Source organism: Manis pentadactyla, chromosome 2 (assembly GCF_030020395.1).
Source record: "Manis pentadactyla isolate mManPen7 chromosome 2, mManPen7.hap1, whole genome shotgun sequence".
In the NCBI taxonomy this organism is placed as follows: domain Eukaryota; kingdom Metazoa; phylum Chordata; class Mammalia; order Pholidota; family Manidae; genus Manis; species Manis pentadactyla.
Window position 1 is genome coordinate 225,513,812 of NC_080020.1, and position 26,967 is coordinate 225,540,778.

Consider the following 26,967-nt stretch of genomic DNA (forward strand, 5'->3'; position numbering starts at 1 on the left):
GCTCCATTGAATGCTGTATTTAGATTCTAAGGCAGCCCTTCTCCCTGTTTTCAATGTACTCTTTAAAACTGAGTGTGACATGGGACTGACAGCAGAGAGAGGACACCTTTATGTTTCTCAGTATCTGAATTCAACTTGGCGTATGAGTATTTTTCTGTTGCAGAAAACTAAATCTTGCATATTAAGGCATTTTATCTAAAATCTAATCTCATTTAGATAATTAGCCCTAATCAATTCCATTTCTCCTCATCCCTCCCCTTTTCTCCTCTTCCCTTGGGGCAGCATCAGGGTGCAGAGGTTCACGGTAGCTCGTGGCTCAAGTAGGGGCAGGATGAGGAAGGAGATGAGTATGAGGTTCCAGGCCACTGTGTGTTCTTCTGGGCCACCACTGTATCCACCCTTTCGGCTCTTGCCACATCCCTGTCCCTGCTGGGCCTATTTCATCTGCCTGCCAACTCACCGTGGCCTCCAGTTATGACACACTGTCTCCTTGTCCCAGCCTGGAGGGTTCTTCATATGCACTAGCATTTGCAGACACCTTTGAATGCCACCCTGTGACAATCAGGGCTGCTGCAGGAGACTTTCTCTAGTGCTTTCTCTGGGTCTCCTTGTATCTGTTGCTGCTCCAGCTTCTGGCTCCTTACAAAGCAAAGGGATTCCCTAAGTGGTTCATGGTAGCCAGAGCTATTCTCCAAGGCAAGAGAGAGAAACCTTCTAGCTTTGAGATCCTCCAAGTTATTTGAGGTTTTCTACCACCCTTCACTCGCAAGGTTTTGACCACAAAGTCGAGCATGAAGTAGTCCTTCCAACGAACCCTCACACATCTAGACACACTTACATTCCATCCCTAAACTTCCCATCACCCATGTGCAATATGGAACTTCATCTTCTCATTTCCATGTGTGGTTAGAACAGAGCATGAAGGTCAGCATTTCCTTTTCATTCCCTTCCATACTCCATGGCGGGTAGGCTGTATTCTAGAACTATAGTTCTTGAAGAGCTAAAATCAACAGCAAAGACAATGACAAAAGTCCTTTTCAGTTTTCAAAATTGTTAACATAGTATAATGAATGAGGTTTTCCTATTATCTTAGAGTTGGCTGAAGCCTCAACCTGGAACAGTAAGTGCTGTGACGTCCTAAATAGAGCACCAGGTTGCTGCCAGTTAGCTCTTTCAGAGCTTGTGCAGACACTGCCAGACCAATCTTGTTACCCCCATACTCCCCTCCTCACACAACCTATGCACACAGGAGTCAGAAGTCCTAGAAACTGGTCAGAAGACAAGAAGGCTTTCGATAGTTGTCATGCATGAGGCCTTTCCCTCTTCCTTGCCTCGGGAGAGGGGAAGGGTCCAGAGAGTTCTAGGGGGTCAGCCAGAAAGGGTCTGGGGCCACCCTCTCCGGGTGGATGTTGCCAAGCTACAGAACTCACAAGGGACTGCCATGTGGCCCATCAGAGTATGGTGCACTGAGGGTATTCTGAGGGGGGTTTAATACAAGTGGCTGGTCACCACGGAAATGGGTGTCTGCTTCTAGCCCGAAGCAGCAGGTGGTTGAAGCCACGGTCAGAGCAGAGCAAGGAAACAGGGTGGCCAAGGTTAGGCTACCGTCTGGCTGTTTGGTGCAGCAGGGTGTTTGAGAATGGCCCCAGCGGGTGCTGGGCAAAGTAGCTAGACATGTGTCCCCTTTTAGATATACTACAGGGCATCTTTTGGGGACAAGGGGAAGCCAGCAGAGTTTATGGGGTGCAATCCCAGGGGCAGAAGTTGAGGAGGGAGTGATTGATTAACTGTCCAATTGTCATTGTCGGGAATTTGTACAGAGATGAGATTCTCACAAGGAATTCTGGAAAAGTCAGTGGCCCCTGGGATGAACAAGCATGGAACACCCACCACGCACAGGACATCACTGCCTACACAGCACTCGCCAGAGAGGACCAAGGGGACAGGATCTCAGAAATGAGGAAGGAGGTTTGTGCCTTTCCTAATCCCTGCCGCCCTTCAGTAAGATCCTGAACAGGGAGAGGGAGCTCCTCCCTGTACCCCTTCTAGGTCCCTACACTGGGTTAGGGAGGGGCAGAGTACAGAGCTTTCATTTGGATGTGAGAAAGGATCTTTGATTTATTCTCAGATGGACCTTTGTAGCGCTGAAAAGGGATTCTTACTTACTGAAACAGGACTTGCTCTTAAAACCGAGAGTGACCATAAAGTCATGGATCTGCTTGAATTGTCATTAAAAAGCCAGTCATGTATCTGGAAAAAATAAAATAAAACTTTTTCCTGTGTTCTGGGCAATAGTGGGTTAGTTACTGCCTCTGTACCATAGGCTTTCACGACCTGTATAAGAAGTCCAGTTAAGGATGGAACTGGTAGTTCTCGCTGCAATCCTCCTTTTTTTAGGGCCATAAGTCTCAGCTTCACAGACAATTAATGGTGGAATGGTGGCAAGTAAGGAAAAATTACAAAACAGGAACAAATGCCAGTTAATATTTAAAACTCTGCTCCCTCTACATGGGAAAATTGGTGTGGATGCTGATATCTATATTTTTTAATTCCAGCGTTCTATTCACGTTAGTGTGCCACTTGTTTAGATGAGAGTGGGGGTGGAGGCGAGCTTTCATTCCTTCTTGAGATTCTGTCTTTGTTTTATTTTGTTTTTTTAATCCAACTGGCAAATTGATCCAAGATGAGTTCATCTTGTACGGAGTTTGCAGAGAGCCAGGCTCCATGTCACTGCCTCTCCAGGCCGTAGCTGCATCTCAGATGATCATTCTCTGCTCTTGGATAATTGCACTGTATTTTAACAAGTCTGCCCACCGACTCCCTCTGAACCATTCTGCATGTTGCTGCCCATGAAACTTCTAAGACTTTATCTAATCCTTCACTCCTATGTTTAACCCATCGATGGCTTTCCACTGCAAGATGAAATTTAAACATTCTATTCTAAAATAGTCTTCATATTTAAGCCATTTTTAAGCCAATAAATAACCCTTTTGTTTGCATTTATATCCTTCCTAACCCACATTGAACTTTTATTTTCTGAAAATGCCATTGATTTTGCTCCCTCTTTTAACTGAGGGCCTAACCCCCTCCCAGCAACATACCTCCTGTCCACCTCTCCATCCCCCCAACATACTTCCCTCCTTTTATATATCAATACCTGGCAAATCTTTTCTCCTTCAAGACCACACTTTTGCAAATCTTTACGCAGAGTTGTTTATCTCTTACCCTGAACTCTCTCTAATAGCCTTTTCTCTTTGTGAATTTTTCTTCCACTGATATTTGCACATTAAGGGTAAATGCAGGACTTTTTCATGACTTGATTCCCATAGACTGGCACAGTGCCTGGAAGACACTCTGATTGGAGAATAACAGAATAAAAGTAGTTTTAGTTCTTTTATAGTTTCTTGTCTTCTTTTCAGATGTATTCAATAAAGTAGGATATAGACTACCTTCATTACTTGGAAGAACGAGCGTGTGATACATGCCTCTAATGCATGTGCTTCATTTTAGAGCCACATCCGAGCCGCGGTTGTTTGCTGAGTGAGTTCAGTCAGAGTCTTAAAGTGAAAGAAATCAACAGATGAGATGAGGCCAGATCCAAAGAAATCTGTTTTAGGACTAGAACAAATTTAAATAAGTTTAAAATTACAAATCAGTTATCCTGTCTTTTGGCTGTTTAATGTCTACGTCCATTACTGGATCAGTCTAGGAGGGCTGGGAGAGTCCTAGAAGGGCAACTGAATTGACATTCCTGGCTGTGACTTCCTTTGACCCACATCTGGGGGCTAACAAGGACAACATGGGCACAAGTGTCTCTTTTCCTTACAAACCGGTTTTTAATCCTTCATCATATTGAAGAAGCTTCAGGAAGGGAAGTACGGCCCCCACCTTCCAGGGGCTCTTTGGGAGAGCTACGTCTGCAGCCAGGGACCCAGGCAGGAGGCAAACACAATGGGTGGCAGCTTCTGAGACCACAGAGCGATCACTGACGGCCGCGTGGATGGCGGGAGGCTTGCCAAAGGGGGGCCGTGGCTGAGGGAAGAAGGAAGGCCGTTTGGTGGAGTGGAAGCCCACTGGTACCCGCAGCAGGTTGCTGGGAGACAGCGTTCTGACTCTGAGCTAATGGACGAAGCTCACGGAACTTTGCAAGTGAGTTGATCTTCCTTTTCTGGCTGCGAGCTCCGGCTTCCCTTCTGTTCACGTCAGGCGAGAGGAGCGCAGCTTGGATCTTTGGCCCCTGTACCTTGCAGGTCCTGGTCTGTGGCAGGGCTTAAGTCTGGTTTCTTTTCCCACAGCATGGCCCTACCAAAACTACGTTTTGCTGACCAACGATTCTCTAAGGCCTGATTTCACTGTTACCTGAATAAGAACACTTGGTCTGCTTCCTCCTGGGATCCAGGCTCTCAGTGCGCCTTTAGAAGAACTGACATTTATTTTGAGCTGACAGAAATGGGAGTTTGGCCTTGTCTTTCCTCCTGCGATCAGTGTTAGCTTCCGTCCCTGATTTACAAATGTTGGGGTCCTGTCAGGTAACATCAAAACGCCTCTGGCCTTGAAATCTGGTCCTTTCAACTGGCAGCAGCTGCTCAGGGGCAGCGTTTTAAAAATGTATATATACATATCCCCATCCCCAGAAGACTGATAACCTTTCCTGTACCAGAAATGGCAGCACCTCGGAGGGGATTACAGCAGGGTGTGTGTGGCCTGGGCCTTCCCTTCATAGCAAAGGAAGCAGCAGACAGATAAACCCCGGTGACAGGGAGTAGGGGGAGTGGAAGATTCAAGGGGCTTTCATCAACACCCTGTGGAGACAGACACTGTTTTGATTTGCTAGCGTGTGTTCAGTCGCAGAGACTTCAAACGCAGGCCCTTAGACAAGAAGTCAGAAAAGCTTCCTTACCTTCCAAAGAAGGAAAGAAGGCACTGAATTTCCCCATCATTAGCTGTCACATTCATTTCCTAAGCTGCTGCAGGGAATCACCACGGACTGGGAGGCTTAAAACCACAGGAATGATTTTCTCATGGTTCTGGAGGCCGGAAGTCCAACATTAAGGAGTCGGCAAGGTCACAGGCATGAACAAGGTCGTGCCCCCTCGGAGGCTCTGGGTTGAATCCTTGCTTGCTTCTTCCAGTGTGTGCTGGTGGCCGGGAATCCTAGTCTTCCTTGGCTTGCCGCTGCCTCACTCCAATCTCTGCTTCTGTCCTTATTCCGTGTTCTCCCTGTTTGTCTGTCTTCATATCATCATCCCTCCTCTGATAAGAACATGGGTTCTATAGGTCTTAAGACCTTTGCAAATTTGTCTGCACATACAAATCTGGATTATAAAAAAACCTGATACCAGGATCTGACACCTACTTGAAATTATAGGCAGATTCATGCCTTTTTCTGATTCAGCTAAGGCACTGATTTCTGTGTGTCATCTAATTAAATGCTTGGCACCTAGTAGGTACCCAATAAACAATAACTGCAGTGTTTTTACTATATATAGTTGCCTCAGTTTTTTAAAAGTCTCTCTTATATAAAGACTGTTTTATCCCCTAGCTTTCTTTCTGTTCTCTTAGCTATACAGAATATGTTTATTCCCTCCTACCAATAAAGTTTTGGCTCTTAAATCTGACTGAATTCAATAACAATTTTGTTATGGAAGAAATCCAGAACTCCACAAATACTGAGTGTTCTGTGTCTTTGGTGTATACTGAATGACATTTCCTTTCCTTTACATCCCTCCTTTGCCATATTAAGTCAAGGTCAAAATTTTATCTCTCAGGAGCCACCTGAGCAGGAAACTGTATGACCCCCAGGGAGAGGCGGCGCTGGGAGAACTGAGTGCAGGTCCCTGCAGAGGAGCACTTGTCTGTCCTTACAGGGACCCAAGTCCTCTCATGTGCATGATGATTGACAGTTGACCGGGCCTTGTTCCCAGAGTTTTGGATTCAGCATGTCCGAGTGGGGCCTGAGAATATGTGTTTCTAAGATACACCCAGAGGGTTGCACCTTGAAAACCACTGCTAGTGGAAGCACACTGTCTTTACCAGATGCTTTGCTCATCCCCTAGCTGATGATAACAACTCATATCTGACCCTTCTCTGAATTGCCTTGTCTTGCCAATGGGTTTCAGCCCTGGACAAGTTCACTATGGAGTCAATGAGACCAAAGAAATGAAGTGGAGTGCTCTTGAGGTGAAAGAGTTTATACCCAACTTTATTCCCATGGTGTCAGGTCAATTACTAGAATCCCACCCACTCAGAGCGAGTCTGCAGGCAGCAAGCTGATCTCTGCCTCTGGGTCTCTCTGCCCCTGCAGCCGTCTCAGTCTCTGTCCTCGGTGCTGCCACCACTCATGCCTCTGCTCTCCTGCAGCCTTGCAGCCCTGCAGCCGTGTAGCCATGCAGCAGTTATGCCACCGTGTCACCCAGAGCACTGGGTGGAGCTCTTTATATGGAGTCAATAACAATGTATTGCCCACACTTGTATCATGAGCAAGCTGGCCAGGATCAGGTGAGAATCCTGGCCACAGGGACCTTCACTTTATCCGCATGCCCTTAGCCAAGTAGCAGTGCTTACCTCCACGTGGGTGGAATACTCATTTGCAATTTGTGCTCTGGAGTTTCCATGTGGGGCCAGAAGAAGGCCTTTCTCCAGCTGTGGCTGCAGTCCTGCTTGGCTCTTTCTTCCAGCCCTACTTCCCTCCCTGCCTTCTCTTCATAGCGCTCTTCTAATAAGTCACTTGAATAAAACCTGCATTTCTGGCTCTGCTCCTAGGGAATCCAGCCTAAGACAAATCCTATTCATATTTTTGTCTAAATCACTAACATTTATAAAACACCAATTATACACATGTACTGTGTTGAGCATGTTAATGATTATGTCCAGCTCATTCCTGGTCAACACATGCATCCCCTGCCTTGTAATCTGAGGTTAAACATGTGCTACTTCATTCTCCATCCTTGAATCCTGCCTCAGTTTTACCCTAAGGTACCAATCAGAAAATCTGACAGATTCGGGCCCTTTCGTGCCTTATGATCTTCAAGGCTCCCACACTTACCACAGAATTACATCCAAACTTCTCAGTGAGAGATTAAGAACTCTAGAAACCTGCACAAATGAGCTTTCTAATGCCCCTGGGTCTTCAGCATGATTTTCTCACCAAGCATCACTTTATGTGCTGTGTTCAGCTGGCCCAAACACCCCTTCCTTCAAGGAGCTTTTCATGACTTCTCGATCTGGGTTGGAGTCTCTGCTCTGTTTTCTTAGCAAACTATCCCTGCTTCTTTGAGAGTATCTGCAAACTTCTGCCCCCAACACCCACACAACGTTTCATAGCACCATTGGTCTTTTACTCTGTAGTACCTTGAAACTGACTCATTGTAGGCACTCAGTTATGCAGATTTTCTTTTGCTTTGACCACCTGCTAGGTGTGTGATTTGGGGCAAGACATTTGTTTTCTCCTAACTTTGGTTTTCTCATCTCTCAAGTGAGAATAATAATATGGCATTTTTGTAAGATTTAAATGAAATAATGCAAGCAAGTGTCTAGCAGAAGGCCTCTGAAGATCATGAACACAAAAGCATTTTTGCCCTCTGTCAGTACACCATCAAATCAATTCCCCTTCTGTTCTCTTCGCCTTTCTACATCTTACTATTCTTCAAACTATACTTGCTTCTTTGAGAAGTGGGGAAAATGGAAGTTCCTATGGTCAGGATCCTCACCTGACGCTAAATTACTTGATGATGTAACTGGCCTACTGCTAGGCTGCTGCATCCACACCCATAGGCAATAAGCTATTATTTACTGAGTCACTATATAAAGAGCTCTGCCCAGTGCTCTGGGTGGAGGCAGAGATGGAGGTGGATTACAGATCTGCAGGCTGCTGGATGCAGATGTGATTCTAGTGCTCGACTCCCCACCAGGAGAATAAAGCCAGGTATAAACCTTTTACCCCCAGAATGTTCTGTTGTCATTTCTCAGTCTTAGTAAATACATAGTAAACTTGCTGGGGGCTGAAATCTTCAGGCAAGACAGAGTATTTGGGTAGCCTTCCTTGCCTTCAGAGATCTTTCCTTCATTTGTTCTCTGAAGTCAGGGCACTGAGGGTAAATACAAAGACCACCAGTGAAAGAGGTAACTGGCTCTGGCCTCTAGTCACAGCAGAAGGTGGATTCCCATCCTCTTCTCCCACTCATTCTTTACTTCATGGACTCTTCCCTCTCTGAGTCAGGACTTCTGAGCTCCCCTGCTGGAAGGTATAAAGAAAGACCACAAGAATGCTCCTCTTCAAATCTGTCTTTGCTTCTACCATATTGAATGGTAATGTATAAGTTAGTTTCTGGCTTTGCTATAATGTGGAGGTGGGAGCAGGGAATGCCTCTCACAATGTCTGAAGGCAAAGTGGGAGAGCGTGCATGAAAATTCCTGACATGAAGCAGGTGTTCAAGAGTGTTGCTAAGTGTATTAATGACTGATAAATGCAGTTGCCCAGGAAGAGGTAAGGTCCCGAAACTAAGTCCACAGCAATGGAGATGGGGAAGGTAGATTTTGCTGACATTGTTAATGAAATTATGATCATATAGCTCAAAATATATGCCAAGTAAACAAAATACTGTGAAGCATGCAAAGTACTTGGAGAAATCAGTGCCTAAGTATTTTTCTAACTTTTTAGTGAGTGGTTAATGGATAAGCAGTTTAAAACCCTTGAACTATTTACTTGATCTGGTCTTCCAACCACATAACACACTCCTGCTAAGCAGATGGGAATTTTCAGAGGCTCTTAATTACAGCTTGTAATTAATTTGCCTAAGAATAAAAATGTGTTTTGGCCCTGAAAACTGGATTTTAAATCCTAGAGTGGGCAGGAAGTTAGTTTTTCCATAGAAACTGCATTTTTAGAAAATAATGAAACTGAAGTGATTCATGATAGTGATTCCTATTTTGGAAAACTGAAGATACAGGTCTGGCCTTGACATTAGATATAGGAAGGTATGGTTTGGGCTGGAAAAAATCTGAGTTTGATTCCTGGTTTTGCTACTTGACTGTGCAAAAATAGGCAAGTGATTTTATCCTCCTCAACTTTGATTTTCTTATGTAAAGATTGAGATTGTCATAATTAAAATGTTTTGTATAAAAAATTTCATTTAAGCATCCACTGTAATATTTCAAACAGTTTGTAGATACTGTAAATAGTGAAGATTAGGATTAAAAAATCTTTAGTAAACCCAACTAAAGCAGTTCAGCTGAAATATTGGCCATAGGAAATTTTACTTTCCCTGATCTTTCAAATTCTGGCAAATGACACTTTATAAACTTGAAATATTTCTATTGCAGTGAATCCATTAAATGAGGTAAAAGAGATGATTCAAGTTGAAAACAGGACACAGGCACTGTCTTTAAACAAGGGAGCCATTAGACTGGAGTGGCCCAAATGCCTTGGTGGCTCACATAAGCAAACCAAAACCCCAGCCAGAGTCAATGAGCTCGAATCTCATAAAGAAACTCAACAACAAGCAATCACAAATAGCCACTAGGCTTTTCTAAATAAGATGGCTTATTAAGCCATATCCAGTCAAATTTATTTGTTTCCGTGCCTTCTCTACAAACACCTTGCCCCTAGCTCCTGTTGGAGAAGTGCCCCTAACCACATTTGGTTTGGCATTACCTGACTTGAATCCATGTATGCTCAAATAAAACTCTTTTGGCGAGATTGAGATACAATGAAAGGTGTGGGGAGGGCATGGGGATTTGGGCTTATCAGTTTGGCATATTGAAGACAAAAGGTCCCAAGACATGATCCCAACATTGAGTCACATCAGCATCCTGTCTCCTTCTTGGTCGGCAGCATAAACTCATAGTGTGGAATACGGGGCAAAAATCCTTAATTCTTAGTGTTCGTGTCTTTCTTTTTTCCTGTCTTTCTCACTTGCCTCCGCTTCATGATCCTTCACTGCATGTAGTTTAATTTGCTTTAAGTAAAAGCATGTGTTTTACAACTGTATTCCAGTCATGGTGCTGGATGTTAGGAATACAGTGATGAATAAACCTAAGATTTTCCTGGAGGAAAAACTCAATCTAGTGGAGAAAACAAACACCTCAAGAAAGAATTAAAATATAGCCATGTAAAAAATACAATATTTGGATGAAAAAGTAAATATGTTTTAAAAGTATGGATAAAGAAGACCTCAAAGAGCAAGTTGTCCTTTAATTAACTGTAAAGATCAAGTAGAACTTGACAACTGGATGAGTGGAACCACATTCCTGGGAAGGTCATGATATGTGGGGAAAGGCTTGAAGCCGAGCTTTAAATTTTGTTTAGAGTATTGGGTGGCTGTGGCAAAGGGTGAGGCTGAAAATATTTTGGGGTTATATTTTGAGTGCTAATGTGTCTCATGGTCAGACACATCTGGAAGACACACCTGGGAGCCCTGGAAACATTTTAGGTGTCTGATTAGTAGTAACGCTTGCTTCTTTGTCCTGCGGCCAGAGCTCACTTCCATCCAGCAGGAAGCTCTCTGGCTTTTACCTCTTCATAACTGTCCCAGATTTGTTTCCTGAACCCCTAGACAGCTCTGTCTCGACTTCACCTTTCCCAATTTCTCTGATTCCTGAAGTGCACAAGGGATTCATCAGGGGGATGCACTGGAAGGAATCCTCCTGCAATGAAGTTTTCTGAAGAGCTATGGAGAACAGGCTGCTGGGGTCCTTCTGAAGGCAGCAGCAGTGGCGACTAGACAAAGGGAGTGAATTGGAAATATTCAGGAGATGCAAGTGACAGAAAACTGTAACTGGATGTTAGTTGTAAGAAAGATGAAACTTTATGACCTATATGCTGGGGTGAAAGTGATGACGTTAAACAGGACAGCAAATTAACATTCCTTTTTTTGTTTCTTTGGCATTTATTTATTTTATTGGCCTTCTCAGGGTAATTATCTGCATCTGTTTTTCCTTTTTGAGTCCCTGAACCCAGTGACTCTCTCTCACTCTCTCTCACTCTCTCTCACTCTCTCTCACTCTCTCTCTCTGCAGCAGCACTTTCCCATGGAGCCTATAAAGACAGTCTCCCGAGTAGCCACCAGTCCTTCTCACTGTAGCAGAGCTGACTGTCTTTCACTTGGTAAACTCCGGCAGGTGAGGGACGGATGCCTGAGAAAGTGGGAGGCACGTTCTGATTTAGCATCCCATCTTAGTGTGGCTGTAACTCACCTGGGCTGCCATGCGGATGTCAGAGCTGCTATTGTCTTTATAATTATGTTTACTCAAGCAGCCAGGGGTCCCTGTGGTCAAGTGGTGTGACTGCCAAGTGCTCCCTGCCCCAGGCTCTGTGCTTGTGAGGGGGCTGGAGGTGTGCTTGGGTGCCCTTAACACCAGTTATAAATTACTTTCAGTCAGCTAAGGTAAGAAGCATGGAAAGAATAGGAAGTGACAGTACTGAGGATTTATATGGCCCCCGTCCTACAAGGAGACCAAGTAGCTCAGATATATGATCTCGTTTGCCCTCCTCTGACGCCTGGGCAATGGAGGGCTTGTTGGGGAGACAGCAGTTTGGGACACGTGTGAAGGCTTTGGTCAACAACCTTGAATTGCCAATAAGGCAGCGTGGTTTCCTTCTCATTTTTCTTTCTTTTTGTTGAGAAACTGAAGCTGACTGACCTTTCCAAGATGGGTTCTGAACTGTGTGTGTTCCTCCTTCAGCCTGAAGGAGCTGAGCAGGATGGGGAAGGGGGTGTCACGTTTTGTGGCTGGGGTGCCTTTGAGTCGACTCTTTGTGGAAGCGACCTGCTGATACCAGAATGTGCCTTAATAATCAGGCTAAATAAACAAGCCAACTGTGATATGGAGAAATCTATAATGAGGTAATTTCTAAAAAGAAAATAAATATCGAAGATAAATAATTACAGCTGGAGTAAGTTCCCAAGATTGATTTTCAGGCATTTGCATTCAACCACCTGTTATCAAAAACTCTCTAGTGAATGAGAATTCTATTCCATGGTCCTTAAAAGATACAGGGAGGTTTTAAGTGAACAGTGGCTGGTCGCATATATTTGACTTGTCAAAGGTCACACAGGAAGTTGGTGGGACCTCTGACCTTATTCCAGGTTTCCTAACTTCCTGTCAAGGTTTCTGTCTGTGCACCTGTGTGTGTGAGACTACTTCTGCCTGACCTGAATACTGCTTCAGGTGCCATTTCCCATACAAAGAAAAGGAAGTTGATAATGGTAGAAATAAACCCCGCAACGGCAAAGCAGACCAGTAAAAGGATTAGAGGAATGACACAGAAGAGGTTACAGGAATTTAGTCTGTTACGTGCAGCTTTGAGCAAAGTAAATAAAGGGAGGGTGACGATTCACGAATTGTGCATGGCTCTAAGGGAGGATCTGGGGAGCCTGGGCTTGGCGATGGGTAAATGAGTCTAGTCTGGATGTGCGCTTTCAGGAGAGCCACCCAGGAGCAGAGCAGGGTGAAGACAAGGGAAGCATTATTCAGCAGCAGGAACCGAGAACAATCACAGATCTTGATGGAGTGGGTGAGGTGATCCTGAAAGACTTGCTCTGATGGTTTAGCAACATGTGCATGGTTTTCAAATGAAAAACACTTGGACCAAAAATAAGTTACATGGAAAGAACTGCCCCAGGGAAGAGGAAAAACTTCCCAAGGTGCAGTGGTGGAACACAGTCCTCCTCACAGCTCTGGTATGTGGCTGCTGGAGGGCCCAGTGCAGGTGGGGGCAGCTAGTGCCTTTCATGTTCTCGGGCTGGACTCTCCGGGGCAGACAGCTCTTCTGGAAGCTTGATCCTGGGTGCTATGAAACAATTGTTTAGAGCCTTAGCATTTTCAGAGAGAGCCTTGATGTAACAGGCTTATATAGTTAATTTCCTAAGCCTATTCTAAATTCCCATCATGTTCTTAAGTCACAACTTCAGAATACAAAATGTGGCATAACGTTTATGCCTAGCAATGGATATGTATGTGACTAAGATATTTCCTCTCCAGGACATCTAAGTCTGCTGAAAAGCAGTTAATTTTATTTTAAAGATAAATTGTAAAATGGCATTCCTTTCATAAATGCTACAAGCAGAAGGAATCTGGGACATCACTCGGACCAGCGCATCATTACGCACAGAAGGCCCAGAGAGTTTTCTCTCTCCCACAAGGCACCACAAGAGAGATGAAGCTGAGTTTGGGTAGTATTTTTCTCACCAAATTTTAGTGTCTTTGTGTTTTGTTTTTCCTCACTTGTTCCAAGCACGGGTTTTCCTCATTTGACAGGCCCCGGCAAATAACTAAGAAGACATCATTTCAGTTAATCCCCATAGTTTTTGAGTTTGTGTCATTTTTTGGAGCTGCTCTTTTAGTTTTTGTTAATTCTTAGTGAAACTTGTAATTTTGGTTTTGAAATTGAAACAACCCAATTATATCTACAGTACTATCGATGTAATTGTTCAGTAGGATTATGATTACAGTAGAAATATGGAGTTGTGCCTAGTAAGTGGATGCAAAAGATTGAACATGATTACAGAGCCTTCCCTGGAGGAGCTGTATTGATTTGAGAGCTCTGTTCAATGGTCTTCTTTTAGAAATAGCAATGAGAACCAAACTGAACTATTTACAAGAAGTAAATGTAACTGTATCTTGATTTCCAAACCATTGCACCGATGAGTTAAAAGCAACTGTTTCTAAAACACACCTCTGGTGAAACAGCTTAAATAAGTGTAACCTTTGATGAAATTAAACTATAATTAATACAGTATCATTCCAGCAGAAATTAAACTGGATATCAAAACATTTTCCAAAACAAACTGAACCAGTCTGATGGTGGGAAGCAAAAGGGTTTTAGAATTTGATCTTATACAAATAAAGTATAAGAAGCAAAGCAAACACCAAATAAGTTAGTAGCCTATTGTAAGCACAGTTGGATTTTGGATAGGACAAGTCACCTCTGAAACATAATGGAGTTATTGCAAAACAAAATGAGAGAGAGAGAGAGGGGGAGGGAGGGAACGAGAAGGTAAAGAAAGGGAGAAAAAAATCCAGACCACTTAGATAATAAGGCATTCTCAAGTGAGTCACGTGTGAAAAAGCACCAACAGAGAAGGGTATGCCTGAAAGTTTTCTTCTCCAATATTCAGTGTTAAAACTCATGACCTTTGTTTTTAGGTATGTTCCAGACAGAGCAAAGTTTAGTCTTGCTGCTTTTCCAGTTTTGTAAGAGGCATTTCTTACTGGTGAATTCATTTTGGGCAAGAGAGAGCTGGGGAACCTACCTGCCTGTCTTATAGCATGTGGATGGCTCCTTTAAACACTTTAAGGTCAACTAAATATTGGTGTAGAAGGAACTCATACTCTGAAATGAGCTCTAGTCAGCCTATTAAACCACAAACACATGATATTCCTGTAATACAGAAGAGTATTTCTGATGTGTATCATCAGATCCTCCACATTAGGGTTTTGGTGAAACCTTTAGCTGAGTACAATTGGTGAATCTCTGTTCTGGTTTTAATTTTCTTCTGTTGTCTGGACTTTGAGGTTGACTGGTCTGTTTCTGTGTCCTCTGTCAGCCCCTTGGGCTGTGTTTATGGTACCAGTATGACTATAGAAACTTTGCTTTCTTCAACTGAAAGGCTCAGACTTTAAAATAGAGTTTTCCTGCAATATTCCACTTTTATATATATGGAATCTAACAAAACCAAGCTTGTAGAAACAGACTGTAGAGTGGGAAGTAAAGGAAATGGGGGAGATGCTAGTCAAAGGGCCCAAACTTCCATGTATAAGATGTATAAGTTCTGGGGATGTAATGTGCAGTATAGTGACTGTACTGAACATACCATATTATATATTTAAAGATTGCTAAGAGAGTAGATCTCAAATATTTTCATCACACAATGTAGGTGATCACACATCACCTGGTTAGGTGAGGTGATTATTAGATATATTAACTAACCTTATAATAATTTTGCAATATGGACATGTATCGAATCATTATGTTGGCACCTTAAACTTACACAATGTTATATGTCAATTATTGTCTCAAGGCTGGGAAAAAAGAAACACATACAAAATAAGAGTTTTTCTCCACTGCATGTTGACTGCCGCAGTTGATTTTGTCAACCTTCTTCACATTGATGCAAATACAGGAAGTGACAAGGGGTATATATCTGTCTTTAATGAAAGGATGAAATTTGAATACAGATATCACTAATCTGTTCTGAACTTAAGTAGTGCTGTTTTGCACTTCGAGGAAAATGCTCTTAATGTGGATGAGTTCCAAAGAGACCAGTCTGAATTTTTGAAAAGCCAAAAGCATTTTCATAACAAAATTGGGAGTTTGTTCCTTCAAGTGACTCTCCTGATGGAAGCTGCTCCCACTGCCTTCTCCTTTTTCCTTTTATCTTTCTCCATTTTTCCAGCAAGAAAGGTGTTTCCTGGTGGTTAGACCCACTGTTGCCTAGAGCTATAAACACAGCCTCTTATTAGCTAATCAATTATTAGAATTGACTGGCAAAAAGTGTTCTCTAGAACCAGGGTGTGGAAATAAGATGCTATAGATTTCTCTCATTCTTCATTATGTTTGTAAAGTAATTTGGGTTTGACTTCTGCCTGGATGTACAGCTTTGCTCATTTTGCATTTTTCTCTCCTGGCAGCCTTGCAAGAGCCGAAGCTGTCCACTCTCGCACCACGGGACTGACGCAGGTAGTTCTGATTTGAGCCCAGTCTTCTGCTAGTAACTCTGATTGCTAGTTTTAAGGTTTCTCTTGCTCTCCCTCTCCTATTTCAAAGAAGTCTGGGTAGTATTGCAAAGAAATCTGATTATGATGGCATAAAGATGACTATAATCCAAGCTACGTGACATTGACTTCTTTTCTGATTTTAAAAGAACTGAAAACCTTTCATGGGCTCCTGCGTGTACTGTAGACCCTGAGCACGGTGGCTGCTGGAAGGGATAGGTCAGCCCTCAGTGAGGAGAGTCGAGAGCTTCTTAAAGAATATATAGCAGGAACAAAGAGTGGGTGAGAAGGAGGCTGAAGAGTCAAAATCATTTCTTGGGTGCCCTGGGATACGGGCCATGGAAACTGCTCAGGGGATGGGTGTATACCCGACTGTTAGCGTGTGGCTGAAAAGGAGGGTTTCAGCAGATTCCGGAACACTTGATAAGGGTCTTCTAGTGTGTCTTCAAGTCCTGTATGGGGAACCTATAAAGATGAACTGATTTTGCCTTTATAATGTCTCTATGATCATTGGTGCTTTCTTTTGGAGTAAAATAATGGACCAGGAAAGAGGGTCCTGACTCAGGTGTTAAGGAATGAGGCTCAGGATCTGAATTTTAGTGAACGCTGGAGATTGTTCTATTGTAGATGGTCCATGGGAGCTTAGTGGAGCATTGAGTTTTTTGTTTCTGTTATCTGGTTTTTTTCCTGGCTCAAAGCATGATACAGTGCTACCAGTTATCTGTGAATATTGGTTTCCTCATCAGTAGAATGAGGGAGGATAAACCACAAGGGCTGTTATGAGGATCACATAAGGTAAAGGGGATTTAAATGCTATAAGTTATAAAACTGAATGAACTTTGTCATTCTCTTGGCTTCAAGCCTTTAATGAAATAGATATGAAACATAACTACATATATATGCTTATGACTAAATATAAATGTATATATGGTATTGATTATTAGCAATGATCTCTCTCCCTCTGTCTGTTTCTCTCAACAGAGAATGTTCCTTACGTTTGTAGGCAGCTTGGGGCAGGCAGACATCAAGAATACCACCCACACTGCTTTGAGAGATATTCCTTAATCTGACATAAAGAGGGCTTTGACCAAGTAAGTGATTCAACATGGCTTTTGGAATTTAGTTTGGAAATTGTTTCCCATTTCAGCTCAGTGGACACAGTGCAGTTGCTATTAATTAACCCACATAGAAGATTAGTAGTATTTTCACAACCCAATATACTCTTTTTTTGAGAAAAATACGCATACACAAAAGGGCCTTTGACTAGATTTGCATAAGGATCTCTGACCTCCATCATCAGAAGAATATAATTAGAAGATTTGATTGACAGTTTCTACGGGGACATTATGGGAAAGAATGAACTTAAGAACATGAAGAAATGACAAAGGTTTTATTTTTAGACATTGTTCTTCTGGTTGTTACCTCAGTGAAATTTCAAAACCATTTCTTGAAATCAGAGCTAGATGCAAGACCCTATTATAAATGCATATAGTTTCTTTTTTTGAGAGAACTGGTTAATCCTCCCCCAGAGATCTACTCACAGTCTGTTAAGCCTTTAAAGAACATTTCATGGGGCCTTAGAGTCTGCTGCACTCCAAGGGGCACTTTTATGAAAGCTGCTTATGCTCGGGATTGAGAACAATGAGGTTTGCAGCCCAGCATTTTGATACTGTCCCCAAGTGGAAGAATAATAGTGATTTCACGGTTTCTGTGATTTTTCAAATAGTGCCCATATTTATGTAAACTTGGACTACATCATTGCATACATGTATTTGTATTTGGAAGCTTCATATTTGTGGTACTGAACTATCTGCCTCTCCCCAAACATTTTCAAGAGTTCATTTGCAGGACACTCACAAAACTCCAACAGGGAGGTGTGGCAAGCGACCTCATCATTATGCGGTTAAGGAATCCGAGCCCCTCAGAAGGAGGTGCTCCCTGCTAACTGAGCTTAATGTCTAGTGGGACTAGAAGCTGGTTGTTTAGATCCTCACAGACCTGGTCATGGCTGTGCCCGTGGTTTGCGGAAGGGAAGAGAGGGTCTCTGGAGTACATGCCCACCAAGGGTCCTGCTGCCCGGAGTTCAGCTTCTCCTGCTTCTCCTTCCTGTCTCTACAAGAGACCCAGCCAGCCAGTTCTCTCCTTCTGCCCCCATGACTATGGGGCCTGGGAGTCCTGCTCAGCCTCGTGCTTCTCCCCGCTGTCAGGAAGTGTGGCCCAAGAGCCCTCTCCTCAGTCCTGGGTGCGCCCCAGCTCACAGCATGGCACCAGGAAGTCCTGCCTCTGAGCCAACTCTGCCAACTCCCCCCTCAGAGCTCCAGGGGTCTCCTGTGCTGTCACCCCACAGTCCCGGAGGGGCACCCGTGCTCCTGGCTCTGCCACACAGGGTCTCTGTAATCTCTGACCCTCTCACAGAAAGCACCTTGACAGACTGAATAACTGTAAGACTCTGCACAGCAGGAAGCGGTGCCCATCGAAAGCTCCCCAGGGACTAATTCCCTTTTCCTCGGGGGAGAAGCAGGCTTACCGCGTTTTAATGCATCTTTGGTTTTTGCAAAATAATAATTTTGCTTCATTCAAACAACGAGAAGAACTGGAAAAGTTTGTCAGTTTGGTCACAGTGTTTGAAAGGCACATTACCAACAGTTTCAGCTCTAGGCAGGAAAACATGTTTTGACAGACAGCTCAGGACTGAGTCAAACCTTCATTCAGGCACTTACTGAGCCTCTAGTTTTAAAAATAATTTACTTTTCAGTGGCAAAATGTGGAAATATTCCATTATTTCCCCCCTCCTCTTTGCTCTTTTAAGATGAAAAGCTGTACCTTTAGGGCCCCGTAACAAATAATTTACCTCAAACTATTCAGAAATGTTATTATATTCCAAATAGATGCACTAAATAGATCTAGTGATGTCTTGGGAGATAAGTGTTGAATTTTAATTCATCGTAGGGTAAAAATGGATTTTGTTGCTTGTTAATCTTAAGGAAAAGCATACATGTGTGAGCAACAGGAGATCTGGAAGGAAGACAGGGATTTCCGTCCTGGCTTTGTTCCTCCTGGCCCGGCCCTCTGGGCAAGCGCAGTCACGCTTCTTGGCCCTTAGTGATCTTACCCAGGAACAAACATGTCTGCTTCAAAGACATGTGCACATGCAATAAAATTATATATGTGATTTTGATGAGCTGTAAAATATTACAGATGTTAATTAATATTTACCTTTTCCCTTCCCAAAGCAGAATTGGTGTTGTGAAAATCTGTATATTAAGTTCACTACTTCTCTCATCCTCAATGAATTGGGTAAAAGATTTTGAGGACACAACACATTTGCTATTTTACTTCCATTCCTAAATTATTAAATCTGACAATTTAATATTTTATGTCAACTTACAGTGTCGGTAGAACCACCTATGCATGGGGATTACAAACTCAGAGTATTAGAACTAGTTGGGTCTTGCAGATCTAGTCCACGGCCCCCCTTTATATGTGTACATTGGGGCCCAGAGAGGGTGAGCACCTTGCCTCAAGTCACCAGCTTGCTGTTGGCTGGGCCAGGGCACCAGTGTTCATGCCCCTCTTCCTCTGCCTCACAGCTCACTAGATCTGTGCCCACTGTGGTTTTAGAAGGGGGTAGCGGGTATGAGTTTAGGACTGCACTGCCTTAGGGGCTAGATGTGGGGCCCTGCACTTCTAGGGCTCCTTGCCACTCCCTGCCATGCCTGCCTGCATTTCATTCTTACATTCTCTGTAAGGGACGGAGTGTTGTGCTCTAGAAAGAGCCCCCAGCTAGCTGCATGTTTTAGAACAAGCCTTTAACCATCTACACCCGCTGAAATCCAGGATCCTCACCTGTGGTTCTTCATAAGGCTTAAACAGGATCATTTCTATACAGCATCTGGCATGTCTGATAATGGTAGATTCTGACATTTATTATTTGATTGAAGGTTTTCAACTTACTTTAAGTTGTCTTTGAAGGAATGACTTGCCCTTAAAAGAAGGGAGGTTTCTGTTTGTTTGTCTTCTGTTTTGTTTTTGTACCCCGAAGTGAAAATGTTAAATATTCTCAGAGGCACCAGAGGGAAGGATCTTAGGACCTTAGGGGTTATGTTCTTGTATTTTTCATCTGCTGCTGGTTACATCCATTCTTACAAAAGCATGAGGTGGCTGGCGCCTGGCTGCCCTCTATAAGGCTGTCTCCTGATCTTGATCTTGTGGCAATCAGAAAGAGCTTCTGACTCTCTGCTCCCAATTGAGAGCAATTTTCCACTGGCCTACCAGGCATTTTAGCAGACAGGTGAGTTCCTTGTAAGTGCTTGCTGACAGTCCTTTGATATCAGAGACAAGGTCATAATTGTATTGAAAAGTTCCCTGTAAGAGAATTTCTGAAAATGTCCTCAGACATCCTGTTTTCATGGCTAATGGGCTCTATGCAGGCTTTCTTCCAGATGACTGATAGCCTTCACTAGCATCTGCCTCTCTCCATTCTGATGCTCTGACAGAAGGAAAGGAGACGTTTTAGAGCCAGGCATGGTCACACATGCACTGTGATTTTGTTCTTATTCTTTGAAAGGAGAGAAATGTGAACACAAGGCTGGCATTTGGAAGAACTGACTCTTAGCTCTGATTTTTGTCAGATGTAAGACCCTAGCATAGATGTGTTATTTAATATCTTTGATTCATTTTCCTTCTCAAACAGAGATCATTATAGAGCCTGGGGTAATAGGCAGGATCCAGGCTTAAAGACAAGAAGACCTGGGTTCAAATCCTGCCTACAACCCAAACAGCTGGAGTTCTGGAATAGGCTGTTCTAACTTAGTGAGTCATCCTTTATCTATAAGGCCTCTCACAGTATTCTTTGGAGGTTCAGAAGTTGCTGGCACTAAATAGATGCATCAATTACTGTCAGTTTTCCCCTCTTTTGTATAGGGATATAATGGATTGATAAAATAAGTGGTAAGCGAGAATATAGCACAAAACAGTTGAGAGTAACATTTTGATAAATTACTATCTTTTCAGAAGTCAGGAAAAACAAAGGGTTCTATTCTTAGTGTAACCAGATGCTTTACCAAAGGGTTGCCCTGGAGGTGACAACATTTTATTTTTCTTTCTTTAGCAGTAGAAGTACTATACTTCTTGGTATAAGCCAGAGCAGAGAATCACCCTAAAATTCCTACGGACCTTCTTAGTATGGCAAATCCTCTTGGCATTATTGAGTGCAGGCTACCTTCTGCAGCCGGATGGAGAATGAATATCTTTAATTTTCCAGGAATAAGGTTTATAAGACTCCTTTGAAAATTCAAAAAAAAAATGTGACCCCATGTTTTGGGGAGTTGATAACCAGATTCTTGATTTGAAGCATTCTGGCTGCTTTCATCCTGGGGCTTGGCATGTGTATGCTAAGATCGCTAAGAGCTGTCAACTTGGGCCCCATCTTCAGAAAAGCAAGTAGGTCATCCTTCCATGATTTACCTGGGATTTAACAAACAGCATCACTGTTACGGTGGATAAACATCACCGATCAGTTTGTGTAGGGGAAACCTCAGTAACATCCATGTGACCTAGGCTCTCTGACAATAACAGTCTCACTGGAGTATAGTTTTCTCCGTGTGTGGTGTTAGAAGATTTAGCTCTTTGGGTCGAGCATGACACTCAGGTTCTCGGATAATGAAAGGGATAGGGTACAATATTAATAGTTAGAGGGGATCAGTGGACTTCCTGATAATAAGGAATTGGGGTCCCAGTGATTAGTAGGGAAAATAAAGGTATAGCAACTTTTTTTACATCCTCGTCTGTGGAGACTTTAACATTGGTTACATTAGACCTTATCCTTTTATGTTTCTCTGTGCAGTGACATGGCTTATTCCTGGCATTAGTTCTTCCCTTCCACCCAAACTGAAGATACGATTGCCTTGCGTGTGGGCAGAGCACTGTGTGCAGCGGTAGGAGAAGGTGCACATGCTTACTGTGTCCCTACCGAGCAGTGCTGGGAGGGCTGTGAAGGAGACAGGTGTTCGCTTTGAAGACGATGCATGTGAGTTACTTTGCTTAGGAAGAAGGAAAATGAAAACAAGACCGAACTCATTTCTGGTGGCATTGATCTGACCTTCAATTGGGTGTCCCCAGCACAATTTTCTAAGGAATAGGATGTTTATTATACAAATAAATTACAGAAAAACCCAATTCCCTTTCACTATAATTAAGGCTGATTCTCCTTTCATTCTCTTTGTGTGTAATTGTGGCACTTTATTTATACTTTTAAATTATGTAAAACGTTTCAATGTAACCTGATATCAGAGAACACTCACTTCACTTTTTTACAATTTGCTTTTGATTAATTCAATTGTGGGTTGCTTTATTATTTGAACTTGTCAATAGAGAAGATGTTTCACATTCAGCAAAAATGGATTTCCTACTATTTTTGGAGTAATTGTTTCCTTGGGTTGGCAAGGAGTAAATTGTTCCAAACCTTTAAAGTAGTACAGTTTTGTCAGCCCTATAAAAAAATAAAGAAGAGAGAAACACATGGAGAATGGATATGCAGGGAAAGATTTTTCCTAATAAAGGTGCTTTGGATTTAGGGATTTGGTACATTCTGGTCTGGCCATATGACTGTCTTGAATCAAAACATAAACAAGAATTTTACTTTTTAAAACCATATTGTTGTGCAATTATGTCATGTCTGAGTTATCTGATGAGGGGGATTTTTTCTTTAATGGACTTGTTTTTAGAGCAATTTTAAGTTCACAGCAAAATTAAATGGAAGGTACAGAGATTTTCCATATACCTTCTGCCCCTACACATGCATGCCTCCCCATCATCAGCATCCTTCACCAGAATAGTGCGTCTGCTACAGTCAAGGAGTCTATGGGACCCATGGTAATTTTCCAAATTCCATAGTTTACACTGTGGTTCACTCTTCGTTTTGTACATTTGGTGAGTTTGGACAAATATATGACACATACCCACCATTAGTATTATACAAAGCAGTTTCAGTGTCCTAAAAATTCTGTGTTCTGCCCATATATTCCTTTCTCTCCCTTAACCTCTGACAATCACTGATTCTTTTATTGTCTCTGTAGTTTTATCTTTTTCAGAATGTCATATAGTTGGAATCACACTTACATAGCCTTTTCTTTCATCATAGCAATATACATTTAAGTTCCCTTCAAGTCCTTTTATGGCTTGATAGCTCATTTCTTTGTAATATTAAATGATATTTCACTGTCTGGATGTATCACGGTTTATCCATTCAACTACTGAAAAGCATCTTGGGTGCCTCCAAGTTTAGGCAATTATGAATAAAGTAGCTATAAACTTCAGGCACCTAAGACTTTGTGTGGACTTACATTTTCAATCCATTTGAGTAAATACCAAGGAGTGCAATTGCTGATTTGTATGATAAGAGGATGTTTAGTTTTGTAAGACTCTGCCAAACTGTCTTCCAAAGTGACTGCATCATTTTTCACCTCCACCAGCAATAAAACAGAGTTCTTGCTGCTCTGCATCCTTGCCAGCATTTGTTGTCAGTCCTCCAGAACCTGGCCATTCTAATAGGTGTACAGTGGTGTCTCATTTTAATTTGCATTCTCCTGATGACATAGGATGTGGATATCTTCTTTGGTGAAATGTCTGTTAGGATCATTGATCCATCTTGTTAGGTTGTTTGTTTTCTTATTGAGCTTTAAGAACTCTGTATATTTGAGATAAGAGTCCTTTATCTGATGTGTCATTTGCAAATATTTTCTCTCTGTCTGTGCCAGGCTTCTCATTATTTCAGCAGTGTCTTTTGCATAGTGAAAGACTGTAATTTCAATAAAGTCCAGCTTATCAATTGTTTTTGTCATGGGTCATGCCTTTTGCGTTGTATCTAAAAAGTCATCTAAGTTTTCTGCTGTGTTGCCATCTAGGAGTTTTATAGTTTTGCATTTTATGTTTAGTCTGTTATCCATTCTGAGTTAATATTTATGAAGGTCATAAAGTCTATGTCTGCATTCATGTTGGTCTATGGATACCAACATGATCTAACACCATTTATTGAAAAGATTGTCTTTGTTCTATTGTATTGCATTTGCTCTTGTGTCAAGGATCAATTGACTATACTTATCTATATAACTATGTTTTGGCTCTTTATTCTATTGTGTCCAGTCCTTCACCTATACCACACTCTCTTGATTACTGTAGTTTTATAATAAGGCTTGAAGTTATGTAGTGTCAGTCCTTCAACTCTGTTCTTCTCTTTCAATATTGTGTTGCCTATTCTGAATTTTTTGAATTACCATATAAGTTTTAGAATCAGTTTGTGAATATCTGCAAAATAACTTCCTGGATTTTTGATTGGTTACATGTTGAATCTACAGATCAAGTTGGGAAGAACAGATATTTGAGAATATTGAGTCTGCCTTTTCATGGTAATGGAATATCTCTCTTTTCATTGAGTTCTTTCTTCATTCCTTTCATCAGAGACTTCTAATTTTTCTCACATAGATCTTGCACATTTTTTGTTATATTTATATCTTAATATTTCATTTTTGTGCATGTTAATATAAATGGCCTTGTTTTTAATTTAAAATCCCACTTGCTCATTGTTGGTATGGAACCAATTGACTTTTGTATATTAACCTTTGATTCTTTTTTATTTTCTACATACACAACCATGTCATTTGTGGACAACAATACTTTTATTTCTGCCTTTCTAGTCTGTGTACCTCTTATTTCCTTTTCTATTGCATTCGTTTGGGCTTCTAGTATAATATTGGAAAGGGGTGGTGAGAAGGAACATTCTTGCCTTGTTCCCGATCTTATTGGAAAAGCTTCTAATTTCTCACTATGAAATATGATGTCAGTTATAGGTTTTCTATAGATGTTCTTTATCAAGTTGATTAGGAGGACTTTTTAAAAATTAATTTATTTTTTAATTTTGGTATCATTAATCTACAATTACATGAGGAACATTATGTTTACTAGAATCCCCCCATCACCAAAAAAATATGGAACGCTTCATGAATTTGCGTGTCTTCCTTGCACAGGGGAAGGAAGATGCTAATCTTCTCTGTACGTTCCAATTTTAGTATATGTGCTGCCGAAGCGAGCACAGGAGGAGGACTTTTAATGTAATTTTTAAACTATGCTAGGCTTAGAGAAAGGAAGTATTAACTTTCTATTTTAAAGATACAGAATTTTTTTCTTATAATGAAAGAGATGATTATAATACTTACGAGCAATAGAGAAATTTAAAAGTAAAAATAAAATCCACACAAATCATATCTAAGCTTTGCATCCAGAATATATCCTATTAATATGCATATATGTACATCTATTGGGTTATCCGTCCATCCACCCGCCCATTCATTCATCCTTCATCTTTATCTTGTTTCCTCTCTCTTCATTATACATGTGTGCCTCTCATTCATTGGAGTAAACTAAAGTTATGATTTTACTCTCTCTCCTGAGCTCTTGGAATTTATTGCCATTTTGGAACCCTTCTTCACTCTATTTCTATCTCCACGGCAGGGCAGGGAGAAGCAAACATTCTTTCCTGATGGTTATTGTCTTAAACTAGCCAACATGAGGGGGACCTCAACCCCATGGAACTGTCAGGTTGATGGGGCAAAGTGGTTCTCCTTTCTCCAGCCCTTCTGTCCTTGCAGTCTTCCCAAAACCACCAAACTAGACGATAACTGTATATACTAATGATTTTTTCCACTCAAGTACTAACATGAGATAACTTTTTTCAGAAAGATCTGTGAGTGTATCCTTCTGAGGTTTTACATGTCTGAAAATCTTCCTTTTTTCCTTAATAATAAATAAGAATTTAGTTTACAGTAAAATTTTTTATTCACATTTTTTTTCTAGAATCTAGAGTTGTCTTTTATATTGCACACATCCATATTCCTCTTTTTTCAGTTTTGGAGACTTTTAGCCATCTTTTCATTAATTCAATTTACAATTCTGTCCATTTTGATATTCATGCTTAAATTTTTTTTATAATTTCAATTTTATTACATATTTATTTTAATTTCTCCTTTGCCAAAAGAAGCTGTTCTTATTTTATTAGTATTCAAATTATACTCAAATCTCCTGCAAAATATGGAGATATGTATATCTTTTCCATTGTGATTTCCAGTGTCTCAAATTGTTTCATTGGGTAGTATTTACTATGACTTCTCAGTTGAGCAGCCTTCTTTAATAAAGCAGCTCATTTTCTTCATATGTCTGGTGATTTTTGCTTGTCTGCTCACCTTTGCAAATAGAATTCTGTGTGATCATATTGACCATCTGGCTTCTGTGATCCCCTCAGCACACATATAAATCATTGTTAAACTGTTCAGCAGGTGTCTTAGGATGGGAGTTTGTAATGGGCTGTGGGGTGCAGTCCTGCATTTCCTCTTAGACTCACAGTCATGAGAAACATAGCACACACTTGCAGAGAGAGATTTCATTCATAGAAAGTAATATAATTCTGTCATAGTGCTGTTCCCTGGGTTTGACTGTTTTACAACTATTAGCTAGGATCTGTCCAGACAATCTATTTGTAAGTAGTAATTAATTTAGTGAAATTGTTCCATTTTTATTCTTTGTTGATTGAAAATGAAAACATTAAAGCTTTGGATGGATTTTTCTCTTAGAACATTTTTAACTAGCTCACAGCTTAGGTGTCTGGTGCTAGTTTGATCTATATCATTTCATTGGTATTGTCTTCTAGATATTCTACATTAGATACATGAATTTGCTTGGCTCAAGAGTGATTGAGAGCTTTTAAAAACGAATTGCTTACTTTTTAAAAAATTTCTACTTTTGCTATTTATGTGATATTAAATTGTGCTGAACAAAACGGATCCCTTCTATTTCTAAATGAAATTGTTCTTTAAAATGCAGTACATGAACCAGTGTTTGAAAAGTTGTCTCCATGTGAAGGGTGTAGAGTTTTATTTGTGTGCACATGTGTATAATAGCCAAAACATACAGTTGAGATTGACATTTTTATTGATATTATTCAGAGACTCTATATTAGGTGCGGCAAAGTACTGTCTGCTGGTCAAATCCAGCTGGAAATGTTTTATAAAGTTTTAGTAGATCATAGTCATACCAATTTGTTTATGCACTGTCTGTCTGCTTTCAAACAACAGCAGAGTGAAGCAATTGCAATAGAGACCACATAGCTGCAAAGTCTAAGGTATTTACTATCCAGCCCTTTATAAATTTACACATTTGCTAACCCCTGCTCTATGTCTATGCATGACTGTATCTATTTAATCT

The 26,967-nt window shown here is 41.4% G+C and overlaps 1 long non-coding RNA gene and 1 other non-coding gene across 2 annotated transcripts; one reads left to right on the forward strand and one right to left on the reverse strand.

The window, feature by feature from the left end:
* Positions 1-15,627: 15,627 nt before the first annotated feature.
* Positions 15,628-21,999, forward strand: LOC118910540 (uncharacterized). The gene is made up of 3 exons (XR_005024027.2): positions 15,628-15,679; positions 16,696-16,805; positions 21,560-21,999. It is a non-coding gene; the product is annotated as an uncharacterized LOC118910540 (long non-coding RNA).
* Positions 22,000-24,692: 2,693 nt separating this feature from the next.
* On the reverse strand, positions 24,693-24,803 carry LOC118910637 (U6 spliceosomal RNA). Its single transcript, XR_005024083.1, has one exon. It is a non-coding gene; the product is annotated as a U6 spliceosomal RNA (small nuclear RNA).
* Between the last annotated feature and the right edge of the window lie 2,164 nt (positions 24,804-26,967).